Source organism: Eschrichtius robustus, chromosome 12 (assembly GCF_028021215.1).
Source record: "Eschrichtius robustus isolate mEscRob2 chromosome 12, mEscRob2.pri, whole genome shotgun sequence".
Taxonomy (NCBI): domain Eukaryota; kingdom Metazoa; phylum Chordata; class Mammalia; order Artiodactyla; family Eschrichtiidae; genus Eschrichtius; species Eschrichtius robustus.
This window is the reverse complement of record NC_090835.1, coordinates 64,883,093-64,908,788: the sequence shown is the minus strand read 5'-3', so window position 1 is coordinate 64,908,788 and position 25,696 is coordinate 64,883,093. Positions and strand designations below refer to the sequence as shown.

At 40.0% G+C, this 25,696-nt stretch overlaps 1 protein-coding gene across 1 annotated transcript in view; it reads right to left on the bottom strand.

Moving 5' to 3' along the window:
* Positions 1–11,987, bottom strand: part of COL21A1 (collagen type XXI alpha 1 chain) — a 176,049-nt gene extending 164,062 nt beyond the window's left edge. The window contains exon 1 of the mRNA XM_068558595.1: positions 11,841–11,987. The gene's annotated coding sequence lies outside the window, so the exon portion shown is untranslated. The remainder of the gene's footprint in view (positions 1–11,840) is intronic.
* Between the last annotated feature and the right edge of the window lie 13,709 nt (positions 11,988–25,696).

Sequence of the window (25,696 nt, the reverse complement as noted above, 5' to 3'; positions counted from 1 at the left end):
AGACACCCTCACTGCTTCAGTGACCGCTTTCTATGGAAGGGCTCCAGGCCCCACGTACCAAAATATCTCATTTCCTACTCTCCCCACTCTAAGCCCTCCCTTCCCATCAAGCTCCTTAAACAAGCCATACCCATTCCCAGTTCTAAGCCTCTTTCACAACATATCTTAATTTGTGAAATATAAACCAGTGCTCAGGGCCTGAGTAATAAACATCAGGAACTTACAGAAAGGAGAAAAGAAATACCTCTGAAGGTCAAGAGCACATATGCCTCTGGTAAACCCCCAAGGCTGAGGGTTTAAAACAGTTGTGAGCTAGCAGGAAGCAGTGCTGCCCTGCCATCTTTTCTGACCGCCCTGTGCCCGAGCTGGGTGGTTGATGCCCTGGTTTTTCTGGTTGTTAGATATTCTAAGCCTCACTCCTGTCTGTGAGCACTTACTTACAAAAACTTACAAAAGGAATGAGTCCTAAACATTACACGATGTTTGTCAAGTGCCAAGAATAAATCACATCAAACAGACCTGTACTTTTTTCATTTCATTGTTTTAAATTTTTTTTAATTTTATTGGAGTATATTTGATTTACAATGTTGTGTTAGTTTCAGGTGTACAGCATAGTGATTCAGTTATACATATGCATATATTCATTCCTATTCAGATTCTTTTCCCATATAGGTTATTATAGAAGACTGAGTAGAGTTCCCTGTGCTGTACAGTATGACCTGTAGAATACTGTACTTAATGGTATTTCAAAAGTAAAAGCACATAAATGTAATCTGGATATAAGACTTATCAAATGGCTCCCCCATGGAGAGTAACAGCAGATGCAGGAGGTTTCTAGTGAGATGTTTTAGAATTCTGGCATGCGCCCTGTCCAGTCTATTGGTTATTCACAATTCAAGCGAGGAAAATGATGACCTGCAAATCAAATTTCTAGACAAAGCAAAGCTGAGAAAGAGCTCTAACTGACTGAATGAAAGCCTGTGGATAAGATCTCACCTGGATAAATAATGGGACAATGGCAATAAGACAAAATTCAAAAGAAACACATAAAAATCCTGGGATCCAAAATCTGGATTGTGGAATGCTTAAAAGGAAACTGTTGGCCTAACAGCAGGAGGGCTGAGGAGACAAAAAGTCCTTAGCTAATGGTAAACTGAAGTTATTAGTGTGAGCTGGCTGCCAGAAATTAGTTTGGGCTACAGGGAGAAAAGAACAGGGCTACACCCTTTCTACTCAGCAACCAATGGCCAGAAAGAATCAAAACTCAGTGTGTCCAGGGAAGGCCGACCAGACTGGAGATCATGTGCTCATCAGTTTTGTTATAGGGAGAGGTTAACACATCAAGCATCATTGGTATAAACAACATTTGTATTATAAACAACAATTATTTGTAAGATAATTTCCAGCCCTATGATTTATGTTGACTATGGTGTGTGTGTAACCTAAAGCACATTTCAAGAGCAGCTTCAAGCCACACATCCTCCATGAAGCAAATCATCACAAAAACAGACCATATCTTCCAATGTGCCTACCTCCACTATTAGACCATTTGGAGCTCAGTTACAGAGTCTTATTTGCTCCCCAAAATTCTATTTGAAATAGTCCATTTCCCAACCGTATCATAAGCAACCTGGGACCATGGCCAACCTCAGTCTACTCGGTACCCAGGGAGCCATTGAAATTTAACTTGCTGACTCATCACTTTTATCCCATATAGCACAAAATCAATGTTTTTACAGTTATCAACAGCTCATTGTGATGGTGATGAGATGAAAGACACAGTAACAGCTTCCTTGGGAGTTCTTGTTTCCCCTCTGCCCTCCTGATATATCAAAATTCCTTATTTTGCATTTAAAACTTCCCAACTCCCTAATGAAGACAATGGTTATAGAAACTGAAACCCATTCTTGCTGCTTTTGCGGAAAATAAAATACACCGTCTTCCCTTTTGCCTTAGCACATATCAATAGGCGGCTCTGAGAAAGTGGAAATCCCAGGAGAAAGATTTTGAAGGAAAAAAAAAGTCAAAATTTGAAATTCTCTAGAGTCTAGAGTAATAGTAGCAAAGTCTTACAGTCTGGAGAAGCAGGGCTATGACTCCTCTTCACTGCATTTTGGGAAGATTGCAGTCCTGTAACAACCGGATTCCTTGAAGACACTGTCTTGAGTAAAGCAGGTTGGCCTTGCCTAAGGATTGGCAATATGAAAACAATGAAAGAAAGGAAAAGGAAAAAGTTTCTTCTTGCAGCTACCTTTATGATATGTGCTCATCTTTGGGGAAAAACTGGAAGAGGGGAGAAAGGGGAAAGCATGCACACATTTATTTTTAAATTAAAGTCATTAGTATTCATATCAAGCTTGAAAATATGAAATCATAATTGCTTCACTAGTCTTACTTAGACTGCTTTAGGCCCAAAGATCTAAAACATGGTAGGTTACTAGAAGGAAGATGTGGAATTCAACTTGGCAGCCTTATCTGAGACAACGTAGAAACATTTAAAATGCACAAACTCATTGCCCTACTCAAGCTTAGCATTTAATGAAGTAATAGGTCTGGCCAAAAAGTGTCCGATGTGAAATTACACTATCCAGCTAAAAATTAAAATTATTTCGAGGCACAGTTAAGGAAACACAGATGCACAAATGGCTCTCAATATCCTATATTGGTAACTGGCCAGACATTCATTTAATTAACTAATTGAGAAGAATCAGAGCTCAAAAATGTTTACACTTTTTTCCAGGGCTCTGACATGTGTAGTCTAAAACTAATCGAGTCTGATTTTCCCAGTATCTCCATAACTTCCTTCTGTCAAACCTCAGTCAATTCAATTCAGTTCATCATGGTTTTTTGCTAGTTTAGTTTTTGGATTGGTAGACTACGTGCCTAGTCTAAACACTTTGTAGAAACTTACTGATGCACATTATATATGTAAAATTCATGGCAGTTTTGAGGAAAACATAGATCCAACCAGGGACCCTAATAATAAACCTTCAGATTAGTGGGTGTGGGAGCAATTAACATATGAAGTCAACCACTTCACCCCTCTTTAAGCACTCTACTGTGAGCAGCATTGGACTAGGGTTAGGAGCTCTGTGGTATAACAACCAACCCTGACATACCAAGCAGTCATGGGGAAATTTACAAACAGAATATGTCATTTTTTGTTGCATCCCTAGGATCTAGATTAATCTATAGAAAGAGCTGGAGAAACTGTTTGCCAGACGGATGAATTAATGCATATCTTATACAGATGCACCAGAGTCTGGGCTGCAGCTGCACAAAGGCCCCTGGCTGAGGAGGCAAATGGGTACTGAAACTCAGGGCTGCCTCTGCCCAGAGACAAAGCGATCTTCTGATTTTCCCAGAGCCTAAGACGGACAATCCAGGGTCCTGACCAAAGAGACCTCTACAACTGCTAAAATCCGGAGCTCATGAAAAACCACCTGCAGCTGCAAGACAGACCTGAGGACACCCTCAACCCCCCACAACAATTGCAGTGACCAGGGACCGTGCCATATGGCAAAGGGTACCAGACTCCCAGACTCCAGAATCAACACTTAGAGTCATAGGAGTTGCTCTCCAAAGCCTCTGTCATCGCCCCTAGCACACTGCTAGCTTCAGGAGATACCCTCCCCTGCATCTCCCAGCACAAGTAGAGAAGGGTAAAAATCTGGATTTGCCTCTCCTCCATGACCCAGGCTACCCAGAGGATAGCCTCATCTGAAGAAGCAACCCACTTTCACAAGGTAGATATCCAAATCACACGTGTGAACAAGCTTAGAAGTAAGGAGAATACTTATTATAATAACTAATTTGAGCAAATTTGAGGACTTTTACCTGCCAGGCATTATACTAAAGGGTTCATGTGCATTATTCCATTTACTCCTCCTGACCACAGTATGTAGAAGGTCCTATGATCCTCTCTTGACAGATGGGCAAATTAAGCTTTAAAAGGTTAAAAACCATGCACAAGGTCACACAGGTGCTAAGTGTCAGGGCCACGACTACATAACGCCCACCCCAATCTCAGCTATAATCTTCAATGGCTTTAAGGTATTAGAGTACATAATATTCTTTTGGCATTCACAAGGAATAATAAAGTGATGTTCTGATTTTAAGAAAAATTACTTGTGTCATTTTAGCCAGATTTTACTATCTGTTATTAGTGTGTCTGGTATTTCAAAGTACATCTGGCACAACATGTACTTTGTGAATTACAGGAACATAAATGAATCACACTGTAACATCATTCTCTCTCATTGGTATAGGAATTCAAAATTACCATTTCATATGTTTCCTTCTACAAGGCATGTAGTTATGCATTTATCATTGCATTATAAATGTAATACATATGTATTAAAAAATAGAAAACAAAGAAAAGCAGGAAAGAAAATATCTATCATGCTACCTCCCAAACGCAACTGTTAACATTTTGGGAAACATGCAATTTTGAGCTCAAAAATATAATTTGATTACTCATATAAACATATAACATATGTTATACTCATATAACATATAAACATATAAACATACTCATATAACATATAAACATATAAACTTACAAAACTCATAATTAAGAATCAGAAATTTTTTTTCAAGTGTTGAAAAGACCAATGAATATTTTTTACATAATTCCCACATGGAGGCCAAAAAATTTTTGTTTAGGCCTCATGAAAAGGAAAATACAATTTTCTTGAAATAAAAAGATGTTATTTCATTATTTCTCATTCACAGCAACGTCCATCTTCAGTGAACATTCAAGAACATTGTTATAGGAATTTTAGGAATGAATGCTATATTTCTCAGGAGACTAATTTCCTAAAGGATGCTACTGCACATTGATTTAAACTCTGGGCACAGATGCTCTAATCTGCCATTCTTTACATGTTCCATGATGGTCTCCAATGGTGCTTTTCACCAAGAAAAAGAAAAATATGTGAACAGCAAAATGAAATAAGACTTTATAATCACACCTTCCCAGCCCTCTCTTACTGCAGGCTTTTCTGATAAGCTACCAACTTAGTAAGTTGGTGGTGGGCTGGAATGAGAAACCAGGTTTCCCATTTCCTGGTCCATAGCCTTCTTGGAAATAATGAGGGTGTCTATTTATTTAGTACTTCATATATAAATGCTATTCTACCATACTGTTACTCATACGGTAGAACAGAAATGACACATAACTTAGGTTGTGGGTACTTCCTTGCTCACATTCCACACTGACATGCTTGCTGCCACTAAATATATAGGAGTTTGAATAACGTTCCATGTGCCTCCACATCCCATCAAGAGCTCTGAATCCCACCTTTTCTTTTCACCTCTGCTCCCTCCTCATTCCAAAGGGACCTAAGTAGGAAATGCCTAGACCATTCTAGCTGACAGTTACCATGGCATCACTGCACCCCACAGTGCATCTTTCATTCTCTCTCATTTCAAACCAGAGGTGCTGTTTAACAAGTGATTTGAACAGGGAATGAAAAGCGAAGGAACTGTGAAAGGATGGAAAGGCAAACTGTCCGAGGGAAAGGGGGAGTTACTACAGGGAGGTAACGGAGTTGCCTGCCTTCTCAGGATCGTGGGTGTTTCTCTTCTCTGCAGTGCCTCTCTCTGGGATAGCCTCTCCGCTTCTTGCCAAGATACAAATTCAAATCATACTCATCTGCCGATGGAGACTTAGGTTGCTTCCATGTCTTGGCTATTGTAAATAGTGCTGCTATGAACATTGCGGTGCATGTATCAATGGATAAAGAAGATGTGGTATATATACACAATGGAGTATTACTCAGCCATAAAAAAGAATGTAATAATGCCATTTGCAGCAACATGGTCGGCCCTAGAGATTATCATACTAAGTGAAGTAAGACAGCAAAAGAAAAATATCATATGATATCACTTACATGTGAATTCTAAAAAAAATGATACAAATGGACTTATTTTACAAAACAGAAATAGGCCCACAGACATAGAAAACAAACTTATGACTACCAAAGGCGAAAGGGGGGAAGGGATAAATTAGGAGTTTGGGATTAACAGATACACACTACTATATATAAAATGAACAACAAGGATTTACTGTATAGCACAGGGAACTATACTCAATATCTTGTAATAACCTATAATGGAAAAGAATCTAAAAAAGAACATATACATAACTGAATCACTGTGCTGTACAACTGAAAGAAACACATTATAAATCAACTGTATTTCAAGAGATTTTTTTTTAATTCATATTCAACCCTTTCTAAAGATTGCTTTAGGACATTATGTTAAATGGGAATCAAAAATGGTTTGAGAAGAAACGAAGTGACACATCATGCCATGCTTGCTGATTTTTCTAAATTTAAATCAAAACCATTTTTGCCTTATACATTTTTTCACTTAAAAATATGTACAAAATGTTATTTTTATATATTAAAGGGATTTTTCCATTTAAAAAAGAAAACTGCCAATTGGCTATTAATAGACTTACTAAACTGAACATAGCAACTTCTCTGAATCCCCCTGGGATAGCCAAGCACTGGGTAGGCACTTCAGCGCTATGTGATGATTGGCTGAACACTTACAAAGAATGTTCCTCCCTGCCTTATCTTTAATATTCTATCTAATTCTGGGTACTGGTACGTGCCTAGACATGCCCTAGAGGTGGAATCAAACTCTCTCTTCCTAATAAAGTAGAAAAATACATATACAGCAAAGTTTAGCATTTCTAAACGTATATAATTCAATAAGTTGTTTCAATCATTGAATCACATGTGGATTTGAAAGTTAACATAAAAATATAAGACATATATTCTGAGTGTTTGTTTTTATTTACCTAATAAAAAGTTACCTAATAAAAAGTTAAAAGACTAAATTTCTGAAACATATATTTAGAACTTCCTATAAAGCTCAAACTTCACTAGAACTTCTTTTCACTTTGAATTTAAAAAGAAAATATTGTTGCTCCTTAATCTTTTCTTCTTGACACCAATAACTGTAAAAACAAACAGTTAATGGGTAACATAACACTGCAATCATGGCTATATTGAGCTAGATCAAAACACGACAAGTCAAAACAAAAATTAAACAATGAATCAAACACAAGCAACTGGCAGGATTCCCAGAAGGTCACCAAACTTGGACTTGAGAAATTCTCAACGTTTCCTGAAATTTTCAAAGATATCTCTGAGCTTTTCATTAGTAAAAGCCAAAATGCTAAAGAAACAGCAAAGAGGAAAAACTCAATTGAATCCTTAGAAATGGTAAACCTAGTGGAAAAAAAAATCATCCTTCTCACAATTGATAGCTATAGGTTTATTTTCTTACAAGTTGGCCATATTGGTATCAGTGGTTTTTCATTTAGAAAAGCTTTTCAATTAATAACCCTGAAATCAAACTGGGTCAAGGGAGATAGGCAGGTCCATAGCATTCCCAGGACACCCTATCTTGGATTATGTGCTACTGTCACATTACCTGTTTTCAGAAGACAAGGTAGTTGAATGAAAAATGTACAGAGTAGAACACAGGAAACCTGTTGCCATCTGGTGCCACCACTGACTATTCCTGAGCCCTTAGCCAAGAAAGAGGTCTCCAAGACCCTGTTTCCTCATTCAGATTAAACAAATTCTAATATCCCTAAAAATTCTATCAGTATACGGGAATTCCATGTATACAGTTAATGTGTATTGTTACACAGCCTCTCTTTTTCTTTTTCATGATTACTACTTTCGCAATAAATTAACCCAACTGGTTAACTTTTTAATCAGTTTGAGGATCAACGTGCTAGCACACTGATCTCAGGTAATTCCAGTGTGCAGTCCAGTTTGGGAACTCATGGAGTGAAGCAGTGATTCTCAAAGTGTGGTCTCAAGCCAGCAGCAGCAGCATTTGGGAAGCTTTAGAATGTTGTTCAAAAGCTTGTATTATTTTCTGAGAAACTTGAAGGACTTCACTTATTCAGAAACAAATTCTCCCACTAGCTAAAACAGAAAAAGCATCAAATGAACATAACCTAAACTAGGACTGCCTTTTCAGGATCCAGTTTTCAGAGGTGAAAAGAGAAAAGAGAGCTTCAGCTTAAACCATTTATTAACGTCCAAGGTGAAAGAATAGCAAATTCCTATTAAGCTTTGACTGTGAGCCAGGCACTGTTGGTAGAACGTTAGAGACATTAACTCATTGACTCCTCATGATAATCCCACTGATATAGGTACCATTACCCCAATTTTACTAATGAGGAAACAGAAGCAAAGAAAGGTTACGCAACTTGTCCGGGTTCAAACAACTAGTAAGTGACAGAGTCAGGATTCAAGGCTTGGCATTTTGGATTGAGAATGAGTGTCCTTAACCATGAGATGGAGAAAGTTTGAGAACTCAGCCTCCGTGGCTAATTCTTTTTGCGTGAGACTGGATCACTTGCCAGAAATAAATATTTCAACTTGTTTCCCACAAGAATGCTAATGAATCAAACTAAAGAATTACTACTCATGCTGAGAAATATAATCCAAAGATAATAAACACAAAATAAAAACATATAGCCCTTTCCTGTGATTTGTTTTTACTCACAAGACTTTCCAGATTGGCCTTAGTGGTAAAACCATCAACTTTGGAACAAATGGGGCACTCAAAATAAATGCACTGAAATGAAGGCCATCAAGGCCTTTCCAAGTGAGCCAAATTATGAAAAACAAATGCAATTAGCTAACTTCTTTTCGATTATCTCTGCCCCGGGACTTGTGCCTGCAAGTGGAGAATCATGAAATCATTGTGGGGCATTGCAGTAGTGATCATTCCTAATTGGCCACTCACTGGGCTGCCACATCTTGTCGCTGAATTGCGACATCACAGATGCTCAGCTCTTCGGTTAAATTATCCAGGATACATAATTTGATTACTAAGCCTTTGAATTGGCTTCCACACGCCTTCATTTTTTCCATCAAGTGAGGTGCCTCTGATCTTCCCTTTTCATGCCCAGAGGCACTCCTCATTTCATACATAGTGAGCCTAAGAGAAAACCCTACTTACATTAATTTGTTTACATTTAATTTAATAACCTTACATTCTTATTATATTGAATTTAATAATATTACATTGTACTTTTAAAAGTGTCTTAATGAAGATCTGATTTCCCGAATGGAGGAGTTACTAAGATGTTTATATGTGAAACTTGCATTATGTTTAGTTTTCTAGAAGTCACAGAAGATTGGAAACTGCAAGGGTACAACCTTTTACATTTAAAGATGGGAGATGAGTCCTAAAAAGGCACCCTAAGTTAGAAATCTAATATTCAATTTATAACTGAAATTAAAGGTGAATCAAGACTCATTTCAAAGTACAGAATCATTTGGCATCTTTTTTGGAATTAATACCCATAAATTTTTTTTTACTAGAAATATTTGGTCCTAAGAGGATCATCCAGATCAGTTCCAATCAAATCGCTTTTTCTGTATGTGGTTTTGAAGCGTTTTGAAATTATTGCATTTAAGGAGGAAAAGGACACTTGAACTACCTCGCCTACCCTTTTTGCCAGTTTAGTCCTTGATGTGTCCTCAATTTGCTTTCTCTTATATTATCTTGAACAAACCTTGATGTAACTGAATAAGGTTTCATTTCTTTCTCCCTCTCAAGTACCTAGGAAACACCAGAGAGTACTTCTAGACCGGTTCTCTTGGGGGATACAGCATGCCATGCCTACCATTTGAATTTTCTTTTATAAGGAATGATATTCTGGAGAGCCAGATTTTAAGACTATTTAAATCTGAATGTGACTAGATTATAAATTCCACCGGATGGTAAAATCCTTTACCACAGACAATGAGTAGATACATAACTGGGCTGTTGACTTGAAGATAATCTACTAAAAAATTTTTTTCTAGAAAGTTCTATATAAAACGTGTAATAAAATTAGGAAGATGATTGGAGGACATCCATATGTTCACATTCTAGTAAGAAGGAAAAACTGTAAATTCTAAGGGTGAGGTTGGTATGTAAATATTTGTAGATAAAAAATGTGACCATGTTATCAACACAGTTTTCATTCCAAAGTGTTTGGGGATTAGGTTTTTGTTTTGTTTTTAGTTTGTGTGTGGGGGGGGTGGGGGTGGGGTGTGTGCACATTTTGAGCTAACAAATATTTCATTGACTTGCTGGAAGCATTATTTCCTTTAACTCTGACAACATGAGAATTATGAAGTATGCATTGTACTACTGCAGTCCCCATTTTACAGATGAGGAAAGTGAGGCTCGCAGAGTTATGCCACTGCCCCAGAGTGAAGAGAGGCAGAAGAGTAGGTCTTGAACCTGCAGCTTGGGCCTCAGATCCAGGCTCCTAGTCCTCACCACTACCTATATTTCCCCCCAGCCTCTAGACACAAGCTTAGGACCTATCTCTTAAAGGTCTCTCTACCTCATTACAAATTGGCACGGAAAATAAATGTTCTCTGAGCAGGAAGTCTTTGTACACTGAGCAGTCTTCACCCAGCACACATGTTCTAGGACCACAGTCATGCCTATTCTAGCTTTTTTATCCAACGTCAGATTTTTGAATCCATTTAAGCCTATTTGCAAAGTCATTCTATTTCTGTACTAATGACTTAGGAACAGCTGGAATTTTTCTTCGCCGAAATTTTGAAATCTCAGATCTCTGTTAAAAGAAAAAAAAGGAGCCACTCAGAGAGTCCAGAGACCTGCAATGCTGAATTCCCTTTCACTCTGGAGAATTGGCATGAATCCCTGAAACTTCCAATTGCTTTTTAAAAAAATACTTTATATGAGCCTTGTAGCATGCACTGATGACAGGGGTGATGGGGAGCATCGAATCAGGGGCCAAACATTCATGTTATTACAGCCAGGAGATTCTTAGGTACATTTCTTCTTTGGCTTCAACTCTAAAAAAAAAAAAGAAAAAGTTCTCTACGACAAAAAATTGCTCGAGATGATGGCTAAGTCTCTGCCCTTTATAGGATCCTCCAAAGTCCACGGCATTTTTTTTTTTAATATGGGCAAAACCCTACTGATGAATACCTAAGATTTTCTGAAAAGGGATCTGTTCCCTCCTCCCTCTGAAGAGGAATTCGAAGGTGTCTGCCCTTCCCTCCACTGAGATCCAGCCCAGAGTCCTCAAAAGTGAGCAAGTGTCCACGAAAACACAAAGGGCTGGGTCCCTACCTCCAGAGTTTCAGATTCAGGAGGTCTAGGCCTCCGTAACCGGCCCCAGATTTTGCATTTCTAAAAGTTCCCAGGTGACGCTGCCGCTGCTGTCCAGAGACCCTCCCAGCCCTTCCTTGGAGAACCACGGCTCTCACTCACTGGTTCCCAAACTACTCCACCTAGCAATCACCTGCGAAGTTTTGAGCCCCACTCCTGGAGATTCTGATTTAATTGATCTGGGTGCTGCCGCAGCACCAGATTTTTTTAAGCTCCCCTGAGTGAGCTTCCTGGGCAGCAGCCTCAAAGAGCCTCGGGGGCACCGCGCACAGCCCACCGCCCCGTGCGCTCGCACCCCACGTGTGGACACCAGAGCCCCTTCCAGAAAGACCGACCGAGGCCCAGGGGGTTGAGCTTAGGGGCGTAAGTCACCGCGCATTATTCATTCCCAGAGGCCAAACACTCCAAACAGAAATCCGAACCCAGAGAGGCTCCCAAGATTATATGACCACCAAGTAACCTTGCCAGACAAATTCTGCGTCCCAGCCTCCAGCCTGGGCGCGGATTCTACCTCGTAGTTCTCCCACCGCCTCCGCGCGCGCGGGAAGAAACTGCACCCTCGGGAGTGCAAACTGGAAACTGCAGCCGCGAGAGGGCCAGCCTGAAGTCCCCTGTTTGTCATTCGGGCGAGGACACTGGAGGAGGAGATGCCACCTTACCTGGCGCGCGTCCCTGGTCAGGGGTGCCGTCGCAGCCGCTGCGCGCTCCGCGTGGGCCCGTGGTATCCCGGGAGTGAATGGTCGCGGCCCGGACACGACCTGGGCTAGAGCGGATCAGCAGCCCTCCCGGAGCCCGGAGCCTGTCTGCCCGCAGCGGCCGGTGCAGCGCGCGAGGGACACTCCCGGCCCCTGGAGGCGGAGCCCGAGATAAGGTTCGCGCCCCCACCCGCCCCCTTTCCGAGGGCAGCGGCCAGAGGGTGGGTTTTGGATCTGGATCCTCAGTGCAAGCTCCTAGGGAACCCTGGTAGAAGTCAGCTCAGTTCTCCCGCTAGGACTGGGGAGAGGCGGGCTGAGGCACTCAGGGGAAGGAGGAGAGGTCAAGGCCACTCAGAGGTGGAAAGAACGAGGGCGGAGGGAAGCAGGACCTGAGAGCATCACCTGCGTGGATACAAGGAGGCCCCCTGCCCGGCCTCTGGACTCCAGGGTCAGTCAATTCTTGGTCGGCCCAGCAGCTGACTGGTGGACCCGCCTTTGACCTAAGCTACCAGAAAACCTGAGGGGAAGTTCATGTTCAAATAGGCAGTTACCTTCGAGGACTTAAGAGTGACAGGGAAGGTCTGGAATAAGGTGACCGATAAGGGGATGCTCTGCGCTCTGCCCCTTTTAGTCCATCGCTCACAGAGCAGCCAGAAAGTTCTTTAACTATCATGCGCTTAGACCCGCCCCGCCTCCCCTCCCCGCCAATGTGCTCTGGCCGCGGCTGGCTCTCACCCGTCACTCGCCCCACTTCTCACCCTGCTCCCCCCGACCCATGGGACTTTTTGCCCTTCCTTATCCGCAGCAGTGAGTTCTAGTATTACTTGCTATTTCTTCTGCCTCCAAAACTCTGTCCCAGACCTTATTACAGGTGCCTGCTTCTCTTCATTCATGTTTCAAATGTCCCTTCCAGAGAGTTCTTCCTGCCCCCCTCCAGACGCAGCCACTCACAACCATTCCTATCTCCTCACCCCACTTTATTTTCAATAGATCACTATCTGAAATTTTACTAACAAGTCATTCTTGTGTCTTGCATCTGTCTCAAGGTGAGCTCTAAGAGGACAGGGACTTGGTCTTGCTCCCAGCTTTATCCTCTGCAGCTAGACCCATACCTGGAATATAGTAGGTGCTCAATAAATCTGGGCTGAATGAATGTGTGAATTAATTTCTCCCCAGGGGAGAACCTTCACAAAGAAATGCCTTCCTTTTTAGCCATCTGTATGTCTTCTTTGGAGAAATGTCTATTTAGACCTTCCACCCATTTTCTTTTTTTTTTTTTTTTTTTTTTTTTACTTCCACCCATTTTCTAATTGGGTTGTTTGGTTTTTTGATATTGAGCTATATGAGCTGTTTGTATATTTTGGATAGTAATCCCTCGTTGGTTGCTTCATCTGCAAATATTTTCTCCCATTCTGAGGGTTGTCTTTTCGTTTTGTTTATGGTTTCTTTTGCTGCACAAAAACTTTTAAGCTTAATTGGGTCCCATTTGTTTATTTTTGTTTTTATTTTCATTACACTAGGAGGTGGATTGAAATGGATCTTGCTGTAATTTATGTCAGAGTGTTCTGTCTATGTAAGCACATGAAAATATGCTCAACATCACTAATTATTAGAGAAATGCAAATCAAATACCTCATTGTAAGTATCACCTCACACAGGTCAGAATGGCCATCATGAAAAAATCTACAAACAAATCTACAAAAATAAATGTTAGAGAGGGTGTGGAGAAAAGGGAACCCTCCTATGCTGTTAGATGGGAATGTAAATTGGTACCGCCACTATGGAGCACAGTATGGAGGTTCCTTAAAAAACTAAAAATAGAGCTACCATATGATCTAGCAATCCCACTCCAGGGCATATATCCAGAGAAAACCATAATTTGAAAAGATACATACACCCCAATGTTCATTGCAGCACTATTTACAATAACCAGGACATGGAAGCAACTTAAATGTCCATGGACAGTTGAATGGATAAAGAAGATGTGATTCATATATACAATGGAATATTACTCAGCCATAAAAAAGAATGAAATAATGCCATTTGCAACAACATGGATGGAACAGAGATTGTCATACTGAGTGAAGTAAGTCAGACAAAGACAAATATCGTACGATATCACTATGAGGAATCTAAAAAAGGGTAAAAATGAACTTATCTATAAAACAGAAATAGAAATTCTACAGATGTAGAAAACAAACTTATGGTTACCAGTGGGTAAGAGGGGTAGGGGTAAATTGGGAGATTGGGATTGATATATACACACTCTATATAAAATAAATAACTAATAAGGGCCTACTGTATAGCACAGGGAACTCTACTCAGTACTGTGTAATGGCCTACATGGGAAAAGAATCTAAAAAAGAGTGGATATATTTATGTGTATAACTGATTCACTTTGTTGTACAGCAGGAACTAACACAACATTGTGAATCAACTATACTCCAATTTAAAATTTTTTTAATAAATAAATAAAATATAATACAAATCAGAAAAAAATAAATGCCTTGCTTCAATAACTGAATCCTACTGAATTCAGGTAAGACATGAATGTCTCGGAATGTTCACCGTTTCCCACATTCCCTCATCCATTCATTCAGACATTCCTGTTAGAGTCCGTTGTCATGTAAATATGTTTCTTCATGGGTCATATCAATGAAAATTTAATAATTTTCCAATATGAAGACCTGGATAGCAAAGTGCATTCCCATGAGAAGTACAAACAAATATTTACTGCACAAAGGAATGAACCTAATGCAACAAGACCAAGGGTCCTGAAACTAGGCTTACTTCTGGGTTAACCAGTTTTGTGTTCATTAAGCTCATTTGGCTTGGGTTTCTGTTGCTGTCAACTGGAAGAGCCCTAAATTGAACACCCAAAGCAATTCTGGAGCTGAAAGACCCTTAAGAAAACAGAATGTCTAAGCTTACATTTATAACTTTAAATACTATCAAAGCTTAATATCACAGCTTAGCACCAATATGGATATTTTTATAAGTCCCCTTAAAAGCCCAAGCACCAATAATGGATATTTTTGTAAGCCCCCTTAAAAACCCAAGGAAATTTGACTTATATTCTAATTGGGTTGGATTATCTGCATGTTTTATTTCTGAGGGCATGTTCTTAGATCCAACTATAAGACCCTCACATTGGCAGGTAAAGATGCAAGAATGAAAATTACAAGTATACACAAAAGTGTCGTCCAAGAGAGTTTGGAGATAATCTTTCTATTTTATAGCTTCTTTCTTCCTCAATTTCAGAGTCCCAAGTCTTCCTGGCCAAGAGAACACTGAATGAATTCATATTCCCCAGGGTTTGGGTCACATTTCTTATATTTTTATCTTAAGGCTGACAGGCAAATTCAACTTTCCTCAGATTTAAACCATAACATAGAAGTGAGAAACTAACCTATTTCTAACCAATGATTTCTTGTGAGGCCTTTTCCCACAGAAACTCTTCAAAAGATGCTTCATTCTGGTTCTCCCAGTGAAGAGAGAAGTCGAGACGTGGTTAGCCTCTGTGTTGGAGTCATTTATACACAGCCATCTTCAAACGTAGAAGGAAAATAAATGCTTTGTTGGTTCATTCATCTATGATTGAAATTTTGTATCTGAAGTGAAAGTGCATATTCAGGACTGGTTTTCCTTTGACGATTAAAACTTGGAAATAGAGTCCGATCAATAGGATTCTACAAGTCCCTGAATTCTTAATAGAAATTGTTATTAACAGGCTGGGATAGGTAATAAAGAGTTCAATTTCCATTAACTTTGACGTTAATATATCAATATATAACAAAATAATTGTTTCAAGTTCCAATGGGTGTGTGTGTGTCGGTATGTCTCTGTGTGTGTGTCTCTGTGTGTGTGTCTGTGTGTGGGGGGGAGAGAGACAGAGAGACAGAAAGAATGGGAAATATTTGAAAATATTGAAGTTATTTAATATATTTTACTAAAAACTCTAACAATCCCAGTTCCTTAACTTTTCTTAAAGGTCATATTTTTATTCCTCCAGTCATTTTCTTAGCACCCCTCTGAGATTTCTTCAAGTGCTGCATAAGTCCCCGAGTAATAATTCACACAGGAAATTATCAGTGATGACTTGGAGAAGACATCCCACAGTATGCTGCTTGCTTTCAAAAAGAAAAACAATCCTATACTGTTAGCTTCAAAATTCATACTAATAATCCCTAGACATTTTTTTCTGTCATCATCAGTCATTTATTATCCAACTTGCATTTTTTCCCCAGGTAAATGACTCAGCACTCAGTCTCTTAAATTTTAATTCTGTTTCATTCCAAATGCTTTTTTTTTTAAGATTTTTTGATGTGGACCATTTTTTTTAAGTCTTTATTGAATTTGTTACAATATTGCTTCTGTTTTATGTTTTGGTTTTTTTGGCCCCGAGGCATGTGGGATCTTAGCTCCCCAACCAGGGACCAAACCCTCACCCCTACATTAGAAGGTGAAGTCTTAACAACTGGACCACCAGGGAAGTCCCCCAAATGCTTTTTATAAAGGTCACTTTGACCATATTTAAAAGATATTTCATCATATGCCATTGAAAAAATTAGGATGATGGATGAAATGATGTCTCTGTCTTTCCAGATCTAAAGAGCTTGAACCTCTGTGTCCTCTGTGGGGACAATCACATCATAGTTACAACCATACATTATAACCTGCATTTTTTCCTACTTCCCGTATTCTGTAAATCATAGCTAATTTAATAGACTGTCTTCTAGATTCACCACTTCCTTTTTCAGTGTTCAGTATAAAATCTTTCTTTCCTAACCTTCTAGATCCATCATTGTCCTTCGAAGGGAGAGTGTGTGTGTGTACTTAGTGTTTGTGCAGATTTTGCCCCAGAGCCCTGGGAAGCTAATCTTTTCTTGAGGATGTATGTGCCTTCTTTATTAGATGCTCTCTCTAGAACTTGCCATCATAAATTAGGCAATCTGCCTGCATGACGTCCTCTTGTAAGGAACAGGGAGAGAAATCTCTTCCTCACGCTCTGCCGCTGAGGTTTCTCCCTGGCTAAAAGCATACTTGGGAAGCTGCCTGTGGCGGTAAGGGCCGGATGAAGACTTGGCTGGCTGCACACAGCTTCAGAGATACCGTTACTCAAAATTACTTTGCTGGGGCAGAGTCAGTCGTCTGCTAGAATCTGTGTACAGGAGAGATGTAGCTTCCCCCTCAGCCCTTCTGAAAGTTCAAGTTTGAGAATGTCTTGGAGCCTGAATTGGAGAAAGCCACGATGCACCTGCTAAAAATAAGGTTTACAAAAGGTCCAGCCCCACCCTCACCTCAGCTGGTCCCTGAGACGGGAGGCCTGCATAGGACCATCTCCACAGGCTCCCTGCAAAGCTGAACTGTGACGATCCTGGGAGATCTGCTTGGCTCAGCTGAGGGAAAGATCCTCGTCCAAGGTCCCCATCTAGTCACTGATGGAGTCTATGTAAGGATGGATGGAAGGTGATAGCTCTAGTCTCCCTAGAATTTTTCTCTGATTTTTTTGAAAAGGAAAAGTTAAGGGGCTCAAGAGTATTTTCAGTAGAGACTAACCCATTAAATAGTTGCTGAGTAAAGGAATGAGATTCTCTAGATGACAACTAGCTTAAAGCCAGGCTAAAATGATTACTGATATCACTTATATGCAGAACCAAAAAAAAAAGAAAAAAGATAACAGATGAACTTATTTACAAAACAGAAACAGACTCACAGACTTAGAAAACAAACTTATGGTTACCAAAGGGGAAAGGTGGTGGGGGGAAGGGATAAATTAGAAGTCTGGGATTGACATATACACACTACTGTGTATAAACTGGGTAATCAACAAGGACCTACTGTATAGCACAGGGAACTCTGCTCAGTGTTCTGTAATAACCTATACGGGAAAAGAATCTGAAAAAGAATAGATATATATATGTATGTATAACTGAATCACTTTGCTGTACACCTGAAACTAACACAACATTGTAAATGAACTATACTGCAATAAAAAATTAAAAAATTTTTAAAATGTAGTATATGTATTATATTATGTAGTACATATTATGTATGATATAATGTGATATACTATGATGTGCTGTAAAAAAATAATAATAAAATAAAATGATTAGAGGCAATTAATTCAATGGTCTCATAACACTTTTTAGCCCCAGTCCCTCTAAGACAGGCTGGGACCTGGGACCTAAACTTATGGTTACCAAAGGGGAAAGGGGGGAGGGATACATTAGGAATTTGGGAATAACAGATATAAAATACTATGTACAAAATAGATAAGCAACAAAGTCCTACTGTATAGCACAGGAAACTATATTCAATATCTTGTAATAACCTATAATGGAAAAGAATCTGAAAAAGAATATATATATCTTTTATTCATGTAACTTACATATATAATGTAACATATATATACATATATATATATGTGTATATATATATCTGAATCACTTTGCTGTACTCCTGAAACATTGTACATCAACTATACTTCAATAAAAAATAAATTTTAAAAAACTGTACTCTCTAGAACAGGGGTCCCCAACCCCCAGGCCGTGGACCAGTACCAGTCCGTGGCCTGTTATGAACCAGGCCACACAGCAGGAGGTGAGCAGTGGGTTAGCGAGCGAGCGAAGCTTCATCTGCCGCTCCCCATCACTCCCCATCGTTCCCCATCGCTCGCATTACCACCTGAACCATCCCCCACCCCCATCCATGGAAAAATTGTCTTCCACGAAACCAGTGCCAAAAATGTTGGGGACCGCTGCTCTAGAACATAAATTAGTTTCACATTAAGGATGGGTAAAAATTAAACTTAAGACTTTGAAGCCTAAAGATCCATTCTCCAACCAAATAACATTAAAATGAGGGTCACTAGGCCCTTGGCATGGGCACAGCTATACACTTTTTAGCTCCCCATGGGAGTGAAACTAACAATGTTTCCCTGGGCAGGAGGCAAGAATATTTATCAGTTGAAGGAGAAATGGGTGTGAGCAGATTTAGGTGGAATTTGTAAGGCTGATTCTAAAATCAATCATACAAAATACAAGTACATTCATGTAGACAGGCAAAGGAGACCTAACCTAGATTTACATAGACTCAATGCAAATTCTGATGAATCTTCTATTTCCCTTTCTCCATTAAACACTCCTGTTTACAGTGACTGAGAAGCAGGCAGGTTGTATGAGGTCTCACGACAGAAAGTGTTAAGAGCAGTCAGGGCTGCATTGAAAGGAGAAAGAAAAATTATAAAGCATGTAAAACTTACTCCCCAGCAAATCCATGACCAGCAAGGCTGGACTTGACTAATACTGTTTCATTATTAAATTGAAAATAGTTTAAGGCAGGGTAGTACAGAGATTATATTGCCAAAAGGAAAATCTGTGCAGCTTTTGTATGCTTCCGGTGGGAGTAACACTTAGTTTGAGCCTTCTGGAAAGAAATTCGACATGTATACATCAGGAACCTTAAAATATTCATACCTCTTGACACAGTAATTAGGTTTTTAGGAAAATACCCAAAAGAATAATCAGAAAAGTAGGCAAAAACTTATGTGCAAAGATATCAGTTAAAATATTATTTATAATGGGCAAAAGAATAACAAAGAAACAAACAGAAGCCCCCAAATTGTGGATTGGTTAAACCAGAAGTCAGCAAAGATTTTTCTCGAAAGGCCCAAAGAGTAAATATTTTAGGCTTTGCAGACCCTGCTGTCTCTGTCCCAACTACTTCTCTGTCCTTGTGGCAGGAAAACAGCACAGAAACAGCAAAGAAGTGGGTGTGGCTGGGTCCCCATAAAACTTAGTAATGAAATGTAAATTCATAGAATTTTCAAATATCAGGAAATATTATTGATTCTTTTCAACAATTTTAAAATGTAAAAACCATTCTTAGCTCAGGGCTTTTACAAAAACAGGTGGCAGGCCAGATTTGCCAACCCTTCAATTAAGTTATAAAAATTTTATGTTCAATATTCAATATCAGTCAAAACTACACAATTTGAGAAATGGGGAGAGTAAAGAGGTAAAGAGATGGGAAGGAGGGGAGACTGGAATATAATATGCTAAAAGATTTATAGCAGTTTTTTTTTTTTTTTTTTAATTTTATTTATTTATTTATTTTTGGCTGTGTTGGGTCTTTGTCTCCGTGCGAGGGCTTTCTCCAGTTGTGGCGAGCGGGGGCCACTCCTCATCGCGGTGCGCCTGCCTTTTACCGTTGCGGCCTCTCCTGTTCCGGAGCACAGGCTCCAGACGCGCAGGCTCAGTAGCTGTGGCTCACGGGCCCAGCCGCTCCGTGGCATGTGGGATCCTCCCAGACCAGGGCCCGAACCCGTGTTCCCTGCATTTGCAGGCGGACTCTCAACCACTGCGCCAGCAGGGAAGCCCCAGCAGTTTTTTCTGGATGTAGAGATTATGGATGATAAGGATGATTTTTCTTTTCATCTTATTTTTTATATTTTTGGATTTTTCTACAATAAGTACATGTTATTTTATGATTAAAAATGATATTTTAAGGATAACTTTTTTGGCTAAGAAGATTCATTTTTCTTCTCATTCTTTAGACATTACTCAGAAACTCTGGACATGCTGAAATTCTTGACAACCTCAGGCTGTTTTTTAGGAATAACTTTTAAACAACACCAGTTTTTTTTCAACAGAAGCTGACAATTCATTTATTTTCAGGGGCATATACCTTTTAAATACTTAGATCGTATCCCCAAAGTAAGACTGTCTCCCTCGCTTTTTCATTTCTCTCCCAGCCACAGACACCCTTCCGCCTCTCCCCAGCAAGTGCATGCAGCCCTCACTCCCCAGCTTGGCATGGTAACATCTCCAACTTCTTCACCTCACTTGCATCAAGCCCAGCATCTCAGACGCACCCCTCCGACCTCAGAGGCTTGCCATTCAAAGCCCACATGCATGCCCCATTCCCTCACCTCCAGCTCACCTGTTACTGACTCAGTTAACAAGCAACCACTCCCTTGCTGTCAGTACTGTGTTGTGTATACCAGATAACGGCTCACTCTGCAGGACCTCTGGAAATAGCTTTATATTTATTTTAAAAGGAGGTTTGGAATCTTAATATCTTAACTCAATTGAGTAATTAGCTGACAGGCAAATTTCAGGCATCCAAGCCAGCATTCCCCAAGCTTATTTCACAAACACTTGTCCTATGAGATATTGCATGGGAAAAAAATAATCTGTGTTTAGATCATTTTGAGAGATGCTGCATACAATATCCCATTTCAGAGACTCACAATTTATATATATATGGCTTTGCAAAGTCCAAAAGTAAAGATCCCCATATAACTTTGTTCAACTCATTGTATCCCAAACTTATTTTCAGCCTCCCTTCCCCCCACCCTACCCCTCACCCTTTGTTTTGATGGGAACAGATAAACATCCGATACATCTAGCAGAAGTTGCACTCCCAAGGAACACTCTTGGGGATATCCTGTCCTGGCCAATAGAAGAGCTGATTTGGAAAGAAGGGATGGGATAATACTCTCTAGGATCCCTCAAGTCATTCTGCATTGGACTGTGATGGTCTCAGACTCTGAATCAGACACATCCTGGCCTGGGGTCCACTGCATCCACCCAGCTGCCTGAGCACTGCTGCCATTTGCATTTATACCAGGCCCCTGAGTGCCTTTAGCTACCTCCTTCTCCACCTGCTGCTTTTCCTTCCACAATCTCCCACTCAGCACCACATGTGCCATCTCTCTTGTACATTTCCATCATTGCTGAGGGCTCACTCACCAACTGTGTATTTAAATTTAAGACCCCGTGGCTTTCCTTGGCTGCTGTCAAAAATTAGCATATGTTTTTAGTATTTATGAGACGCACACAGCTGACATTTTTGGAAAATTACACTCCATCTGCAAAAACATATGTATCGAACTGTGGTGAGATTAGATGTTTCTGCATTTATTTTTCTAAGAATTGAGCACATCCAATATACAGTCTTCTCTGAATGCCCCTTATTGTTTCTTTTTTGGCAGTATTTTTCAACTATCCAATCACCAAGGACAGTTATACATGGACCCTTAAGTCAGTTAATAACTTCTTAGAAAAATATGTACTTTCCCCGAAAGTAAGTTTCTACAAAAGACACAGAAGAGACTATTGCTGCTGCTTAGGATAGCATTCACAAAACAAATTATTTCAGATGGCAAATATGTGCCCATAATAACTAAACTTTAAAGAAATGCTTGGCCAGTTTGGCATTTGTTGGTTTCCAAGCCACAATGCAATATCCTGGATTCATTCTGGGCATTTTGCATGACATACTTTCTCACATGAACATTTGGATTCTAACCCATAGTGTAGGCGTGACCCACTACTACCCCACCACACACACAGTGAAATTTGTTCTTTCAAATTCAACAACAGTGAAAAAGAGAGTTGGAACAAATAAGAAGAGGGTTTAACAGAAGCATATTATTCAGGAATCTAGGCTTAAGCTAAATTATTTTTCATCCTCCCTCAAGAAATGACTCTATACCTGGTAGAGTGGTTCTTCTGTAACTATGGACTTAACTCATAAGAAAGTCTTAGGTGAAAATAACTCAATGGAAGTTTGAGGTGCTGTTATATTATGACAGACAAAATGGAATCTCCAGTGAGGATTTTTTAGAAAGTGGAAGCAGAGGTTAATTTTCTTCCCAAAGAAGCCCCTTTTGGGAGTACAACCATGCTTTAAATAATGAAAGCAAGTTTTCAACGTCTATATGAAGTCTTCTGGTTTTTGAAATTTCTTTGCCTTACTTTATAGAAAATAAGGAGTAAACTATAATTCCACCACAAATCCAAAGATGATCCAATGGTCTTCGAAGCCACACCTCTCAGACCTCACCTCCTGCCCGCTCACTCTGCCTGGGTCATGATGTCACTTACTTGCATAAACCTGAGAGTAAGTGCCTCCTCTCATCTTATACCATGAACATCTCTCTTGTCTCACCCCAGGCACGGCCCCGATCCAGGAGCTATCATTTTGACCACGAAGATTCATGGCTGTATTAGTCAGGATAAGCTTGGTGATGCTGCAATAACAAATCGGCCCCCAAATTCTGAAGGGCTTAACTCAACAAAGGATTCTTTCTTGCTCATAGGCCATCCTTCTGGAGCACGTGGTCTCTGATCCCTGAGGCAGAGGAAGAGTTTGAACTTGACCCTGCCTCAGCTAGAAGTGACACAGGTCAACCCTCACATGTCATTATCCAGAAATACAAGAGGACTGGGAAAGATCAACTTTACTGTCCTGCAAAATGCAAATATACAAGGAACCATAACTGAATACAACAGACATGAATTTTAATTATTAATGTATCCAGTTCAAACCTAGGCTCTTTCTTACCCTCAGGCTTTCTTTTTTTTTTAATTTTTATTGGAGTATAGTTGATTTAAAATGTTAGTTTCTGCTGCACAGCAAAGTGAATCAGTTATACATATACATATATCTGCTCTTTTTTAGACTCTTTTCCCATATAGGTCATTACAGGGTATTGAGAAGAGTTCCCTGTGCTATACAGTAGGTTCTTATTAGTTACCTATTTTATATATAGTAGTGTGTATATGTCAGTCCCAATCTCCATATCCAATCTCCTATCCACCTGGTGTATGCATCCCATCCACTCAATCTTTAGGTCTTGGCTTAGACAGCCTTTCTTCTGAAGATCCTCAGAGAACCCTCCTTCCCTAAACCTAGACCTTCCTCTCTCATTTACTTTTCCCACAAGAATACTAGCTAGCATTTATCATCTACTCTATGCCAGGTACTGTTCTGGGCACTTCCCTTCAAATCCTCACAATAAGCCATTGAAGTGGTATCCTCATCCAAGCTTCCCTTAGAAAACAGCCTGAGCCCAAAATATACACGCTAGCCCTGTATTAGGTGGGCAATGCCAGCGGAGCAGGAGGGTAAGAAGAGGGCAAGGGGGGCAGGGAAGAAGGGAGACATATAAGAGTGACGTTGATACAGAGCTGGCCACGTCTTTGTAACAAGCTGGGTGCTTTCAGGAAATCAAGAGATACTCAAGAGAGGCAGAAGAGTACTAATTGCTATATCTCTGAAAAGTCCATCCCAGCTCCAATTAGACCAGAAGCAGCCACTATGCAGGACCCAGGTCTATCGTTGTGGCCACAGGCTGGCTCCATGCCCAGGGGAAGGAGACAAGATGTCACCAGGACAGCTCCAGCTAGAAAGCAAGGTGAAGACATGTGTCTGGTTAATTCAGGTAGTTGTGATTTATTTCCAGTTTTCCGATGAAGACACTGATGCCTAGAAATATAAAACTTTCAACAAGATGACAGAGCTCGAGAGTAACAGGATGCAAACCAGGAAAACTGGTCTCCAAGCATGGAGTCGTCAACCACTGGCCTGCCACAGGAATGTAAACTCCAGAAAAGCAAGGACTGCTTTATCCCAGCACCAATCACAAATATAGAGCCTGACACCGTCGACACTCAATAAACATTTATTGAAAGAATGAATAAGCTTCAAATAAATGGTATTTCAAGAAAGACTAAAGAAATCAATAAGAAGGAGAGATCACATTTTATTTGGGTGTTCTGGAAGGTTCCATGGTAGAAGTGACATCCGAGTCAGATATTCCAAAGATTTATAGAAAAGTCTGAAAGTGGCACAAAGGCCATATTTGGAGACTTCAGGTTTCCTGAAATAGAGAACCGAAGGGAGAAATGGGAAATAAGGCTTAAAAAGTACATGGTTATCAAACTGTAGAAGCTTTGCCAACTTCAGGATGGATGCATGCTTAAAGCAGAGAGAAGAGTTAAGTTAAGCAGAGTTAAGAACTGTGTGTATTTCAAAAGAAAGTCCCACTTGTAGCAATGTCCACAGCCATGGAAACCAAGAACATGCCCCAGAAAGTCCCCAAATCATGGTCCCGTTAAGCCATGTGTTATTCTGTACTCCAGGAACCCGCCATTGTTCATTCTGTTCTAGGCAAAAGTCCATTTTTTTTCTGTTACCCAAGTTTCTATGGCTTGAGATGAAGCTGCGTTCTTGTTTTCTATCAGGAGAAATGGAAAACAGCTGCTTACCATTCTCTTTATAATAAGCTTTATATAATTCAAGCAGTTATTTAAACATTTTCCTGATATTTGATCATTAACCCAGCACATAGCATAAGAGACACTATAAGAAATCAAATGATAACATTAGCTTTATAAAGAGAATCACACACACACACACACACACACACACACTCACTCACACACCCAAAGATTTTTAAAAATCTATAAAGGATAAAAGTATTTTCCTTAATGGAACTATCCCACGGTTTATAATGTTTCCCTTGTGATACATAAAGCATTGTCTTTATGATAAATGAAATCTCTCTGGAATTGATTATAACACACATGGGAAGCAAACAGCTGAAATAAATTTTTATTTAGAAGCATGAACATTCCCGAAAAATCCACAAGTTCCATACTGCTTCCATTTGCATTTGCATTTCCACTTAGTTAATGTCCTCCTGCATCTGTGGAAGCGACATAAATAGGATAAACACAAGTCACCCGTCCACCACTCACTCCCGATCCCAGCACTTCCTTCTGACTTAAGCATCTTGACCACCTTGGAAACCATCTCCTGGTTTTCCTTCTACCCCTCTGACTGCTTCTTCTCCATCTCCTTGGAATGCTATCCCTTTCCACCAACTATTAATTGTCAGAGCTCCTCCAAGGTCAATTCTAGACCATCTCTTTTCACCCTAGACTGTCTCCCTAGAAGATCTTATTCACAAGACTCATGGATGCATATCTGCTTCAAGACCTGGCCTCTGAAGCACAAGTAACTAGTTG